The 6000-nt window shown below is 34.2% G+C and overlaps 1 protein-coding gene across 2 annotated transcripts in view; it reads right to left on the bottom strand.

Moving 5' to 3' along the window:
- Positions 1 to 6000, bottom strand: part of ERBB4 (erb-b2 receptor tyrosine kinase 4) — a 1058588-nt gene that overhangs the window by 764154 nt on the left and 288434 nt on the right. The gene's annotated exons all lie outside the window — the stretch shown is intronic.

Genomic DNA, 6000 nt, shown 5'->3' with positions numbered 1-6000 from the left:
TCTGAAACAAATAATGCAATATATGTTAAGAAAAAAAAAAAAAGAAGAAGAAGAAGGTAGCGGGAGGGGAAGAATGAAGCGGGGGAAATCGGAGGGGTAGACGAACCATGAGAGACGATGGACTCTGAAAAACAAACAGGGTTCTAGAGGGGAGGGGGGTGGGAGGATGGGTTAGCCTGGTGGTGGGTATTGAGGAGGGAGCACTTGGTGCTGCATGGAGCACTGGGTGTTATGCAAAAACAATTAATCATGGAACACTTCATCTAAAACTAATGATGTAATGTATGGAGATTAACATAAGAATAAAATATATATATATATAAAAAAAAGATTCTGCACAGCAAAAAAAAATCAAGAAAATAAAAAGACAAATTATGAAATGAAAGAAAATGTTTATAAACCATATATTTGATAAGGGGTTAATATTCAAAATATATAGGAAACCCATATAATTTAACAACAACAAACAAATAGCCCAATTTAAAAATGGGCAAAGGAACTGAATAGACATTCTACAAAGAAGACACAGAAATCATCAACAGGTGCTCAACATCACTAGTCATCAAGAAAATGTAAATCAAAAACTACAATAGAAATATTATCTGTTAGGATAGCTATTATCAAAATAACAAAAGAGCAAGGATTCTTCACAAGGATGTGGAGAAAAGGGAGCCCTTGTACGCTGTTGGTAAGAACATAAATTAGTATGCCTCTATGGCATACAGTATAGAGGTTCCTCAATAAGAAACAGAAATACCACATGATTCAGCAATCCCATTTCTGGGCATATATCCAAAGGAATTGAAATCAGGACCCCATAGAAGTTTCTGTACTCCCATATTTATTGTAGCATTATCACAACAGTCAAGACATCAAAGCAACCTAAGTGACTGTTGATAGATGAATGGATAAAGAAAATGTGATAAATGAAATATTATTCAGCCTTAAAAAAAAAGGAAATCTTGCCATTCGAGACAATATAGATGAACCTGGAGGACAATCTGTTAAGTGAAACAAGACAGACAGAGAAGGACAAACACTACACGGTATCACTTATATGAGAAACCTAAAAAAGTCAAACTCATTGAAGGAGAGAGTAGAATAGTGGTTGCCAGGAGCTAGGGCAATAGAGAAACAAGAGGGTATTATGCAATGGTATAAAGATTTAGTTATGCAAGATGAAAAAGTCCTAGAGATCTACTGTACAGCATAGAGCTTATAGTTAAAAGTACTATATTGTACACTTGAAAATTTGCTAAGAGGATAGATCTATGTTAAGTGTTCTTATCACAATTATTATTATTATTATTGAGGAATAATAATAATAAAGAAGGAAATTTGGGGAGGTGATGGTTATATTTATGGCAAAGATTGTAATGATAGTTTCACCAGTGTACAGTGATCTCCAAACTCATCAAACTGTATACATTAAATATGTACACCTTCTTGTATGTCAATCATATCTCAATAAAGTGATTTTTCTTTTTAAAGAGAGGGACTGATCTGTGATTCAACAGTCTTGCACAGACCTGTACTTCTGAAACAAATAATACAATATATGTTAGAAGAAGAAGAAGAAGAAGAAGAAGAAGAAGAAGAAGAAGGAGATAGCAGGAGGGGAAGAATTAAGGGGGGGAAATCGGAGGGGGAGACGAACCATGAGAGACGATGGACTCTGAAAAACAAACTGAGGGTTCTAGAGGGGAGGGGCGTGGGAGGATGGGTTAGCCTGGTGATGGGTATTAAAGAGGGCACGTTCTGTATGGAGCACTGGGTGTTATACACAAACAATGAATCATGGAACACTACATCAAAAACTAATATGTAATGTATGGTGATTAACATAACAATAAAAATTTAAAAAAAAATAAAGAGAGGGACTGAGAGAGAGAGAGAGGCAGAGGGGTGGGACAGACGGAGAGGGTGAGGCAGAGCAGTCTTCACACCCAGGGCAGAGCCAGATGTGGGGCTCAATATCACAACCCTGAGATCATGACTTGAGGTAAACTCAAGAAGTCAGATGCTTAACGGACTGAGACACCTAGGTACCCATTAATAAAGTGATTTAAAAACAAAAAAGCATGAGTTGACCAGTCTAGAGCAGATTTGAAGAGTCACTTCTTTTTTTTTTTTTTTAAGATTTTATTTATTTATTTGAGAGAGAGAGAACACAAACGGGGGAAGGAGCAGAGGGAGAGGGAGAAGCAGACTGCCCGCTGAGCAGGGAGCCCCGTGTGGGGCTCTATCCCAGGACTCTGAGATCATGACCTGAGCTGAAGGCAGACGCTAAAACTGACTGAGCCACCCAGGCACCCCAAGAATCCCTTCTTTAAACACTAAATTTTCAAATCTTTATATTACACTGGTGAAATTTCATTATAGAGTAACTAAAAACTCCAAGCTTTCACTATACATAACCACCAAATATAGACAGGTTTTATGTCTCTATATCTTTTCAACCAGTTATGTATAAATGGATAACAACATCAGTAAAATTACCTTAAATTGTATAGGATACATATGTGAGCAGTTCTAAGATTTTACTAACTTACTCATACTTTATTAAGAAACAATTAATATGGATAATATCCACATTGTCTAATTTTATCTGGTTATTAGTTTCTAAGATAATATCTGATATTAATAACCAGATAAAATTAGATAATACTGTTTCTATCCACAGAGAACTATAATAAATTCCAGTGTAAATTCTGTTGTTTCCCCACCATTTGCTTTGGTGTGGGGTGTCTCCCCTTGGTAATTTTTTTTTACTATATTCAACATTGGCAATCATACCTTTTAGGTATTTGACATATAGTCTAAAATAAATCAGTAGAGTAATTGCATTGCATTGGTGAATCTATCGATTCTTTCTATTTTCTATTTGGATCTTCACACACAAAAAATGACTGCAGAGCCTAGAGCAAAATCATTTTATTTTATTGTATTTTGATGTAATATGTATGTGTATTTTCATGTATTGTGTGTCAAAAGACTAAACACACTAGTTAAAATAAGATAATCTAATAATATTGTACAATCAGTAAAGGTTAAAAGTTGAATGGTATGAATGAGTCTACTAGAAACAGAGGTCAGAATTCTATGAATAGAAAAAATATTTGAATATGATTATCAAGCCATAAACATTTTTATGCCAAGAAATCCTATATGCTATAGCTTAATATATAAATTGTCATATTGATTTTAAATTTCCAAGTAACAAACTTTGATCCCAATTTCATAAGATGTTTGGTTCAAAACATTAAAATTTTGTATACCTTATTTGGATTAGATTCAAAGTAGACAAATTTCTCCAGTTACATTAAGTAAAACATTTGTTAAAGGATAGAAAGCACTGGTAAATAGAAGATGTACAGTATTTTATTGATCTGATCAAATTGTCATGAGTTTCATCTGTATATATATCTCTCATCTCAAGAAAGTAGTTTCTCCATAACAATTAGCCCATAAACTTGTTCTTATTAGTAGGATTTCTAGTGGGAAGACAAATTAATATTAAGCGGGGTAAATGACCATATATTTATAAGTCTTATAAATTCAGAATAACAGATAATCCCTACCCAGACTTAAAGTGTTACTATAATTAAAAAAAAAAAATAAAAAAAAACTTGAGTGTTTCACATTGAACTTTCAAATTATTATTAAAGATGGCATAGCAGGTTGTAAATTTTAACAGAAGCTGGTATTGCATGTTTGTTGTTGTTGTTGTTGTTGTTTTTATCATTTAAATTGTGCTACTACAATTTGGAAGCTGTGCAGCTTGTTACTCCAAGACAAATCTCACCTAAGAGGATATGGCAGCCTTCCACATTGCGGTCTGATTGCATTAGACTGAGTACGGCTAAAGAAAGAAATATTTTGACAGCGGAGATTACACTTGAACATATCAGTGTGTCAGTTCAGATATGTGGCATCTGAAAAGCACCCTCCCCTTTTCCCCATTGCATGAAATTTGCCACCTCTCATTGTCTCTTCCAGATGGTGTGCTGAGTTCTCTTCAGCTTTATTCCTAGAGAGCTTGAGTTGACATCAATCTGTTACGCCATTTTCTTGTAATACTAAAGTGGCTTATTTATCAATGCCAATTAATCAATGGCACAGAACGGGCTCCTCCTTAGCAGCTAATGTAGTTTCATTCTTTTTTTCACTATTCAAAAAAAATTTTTTTTAAAGAGCAGTGACCAGATTGGCAAGCCATACATCTGGCAGACTGTGGCCACTTAGGAGGTAGTCAACTGATGTAAAGGTGAAAGTGTTTATTTCAAAAGATGATTAAGAATCCTATTTGAATGTTATTATTTCTAGCAGGAGAGTGAGGGTAATTTTGTGAAATAAGAGGAGATTTTTTTTTTTTTGTCATACCAAACTCATGTCTTAATGGCCTTATATCCCCATGTAAGGAAGAAAAAGCCCTTATTATTTTTGTGAATTTTTATCTTTCTATTAGTCTTAGCAGCATTAACATCAATATACAAAAGATATATGGAAGCAACCAATTCTACCACAGTTCTATTTTATGACTGGGTGATCTGTAGTAGAGTAAATATACTATAGAATAGGACTTGCATGTTGAAGTAACAACCCTGATGTCACAATATTGGCAACAAATACTCATACACACATAAATAAATACATTTTCAAATAGTATTTCAAAAAATGAAAAGAAAAATAAAGCAATGATTATAATGCAACTTGAAAGTTTGAAATAGATTAAGTGACATCTGTCTGAATCAATTCATAGGATGAACCAGAGAGACTTCACATCTCTTTAAATCCCACCATAATGAATATATTTCTAAGATTATTGTTTTTCCATTATAGAGTATTGTAGTTTTCAGGTAATCTGGGATTACTGTAGTAGTCACTCTGAATTTCGGTTCCGGTAAGTAGCCCTACACAAAGCAATTACCTCTGGGCTCTGGAATTAAGGTAAAAATACTATAAATCTCAAATGTTGCCACTACCAATGGAATTAAATAATGTCTATAGAGCCAGATACCCCAGATTCAAGCAAGAAAAGGAAGAAGAAAAAGGTGGAGGGAAAGCAAAGGACTTGTCACTAGTAATTGGAATTCAATAAGCAATTTTAAAAATGAACTTAATGATCTCTAGTTCTTTCAAGTGGCTTCTTTATCAACCTCTTTACAGTTAGCAAAAACCATGTATTTATAATGAAAGGTGTGCTTTGAAAACACTAGAATGGAATATGTAATTCAAGTTAATTTAATGTAAGTATTCTAAAATCAGTATTTTGCACTATCTACTTAATATTGCTTATCTACACAATCTTCAGGGGAGTACTAGCAATGTAAAAAGCTTGTGGTTTTCACAAAATGATAAAGGAGATATAGGAGGGGTAAAGGACAAAAGGTGTAATGTAATTCATGAATGATCACATTAATAAAAATAATTTTGCAATATATGCTATGTTTATGAAGTATATGGAAGAAAAGAATTAAATCATAAAATACCTGTTTTTTCCCCCCCATTGTATACCAACATCACAAATCCATCCCTTTTTCACCAGTTTCCAAAGGCAATATTCAGGAGATCTCAGCCAAAAGACTGTGAGTTTTACTTGAGAATTTAACATAAAATGGAATCCAGAGGTCATGTGTGAAGCATTCTGACCAAGACGTACAACTGTGATCCTGCCCTTGAAAACTCCACAAGACAGAATCTGAGATCAAAACAGACTAATAAGATAAACATTAGGAGAGGGGGACATTGAAAAAATAATTTCCACTTAATTTCTGCTTTATGGCAACCACACTCATCCGAACCTATTTCCACTTTCAAGCTCTGAACAAAGAGAGGACCAGGAGAAAAGGTGTTTCCCAGGGAATCATAGTTCACTCTAATGTCTTTTACCCAACCCTGGTAATTTCCCTTTCTCAAACTGTGCACTTCCCTCAGGTGTTAACACTCCTCTCACCTTGAGTCAGTCAGAAAAAAATACCTTTTCAAATTTATCTCTCT

The sequence above is a fragment of the Leptonychotes weddellii genome, chromosome 3, assembly GCF_054177405.1.
Source record: "Leptonychotes weddellii isolate Sample4059 chromosome 3, ASM5417740v2, whole genome shotgun sequence".
Taxonomy (NCBI): domain Eukaryota; kingdom Metazoa; phylum Chordata; class Mammalia; order Carnivora; family Phocidae; genus Leptonychotes; species Leptonychotes weddellii.
Note: the sequence above shows the minus strand (reverse complement) of the source record. Positions and strands in the feature narration are given on the sequence as shown.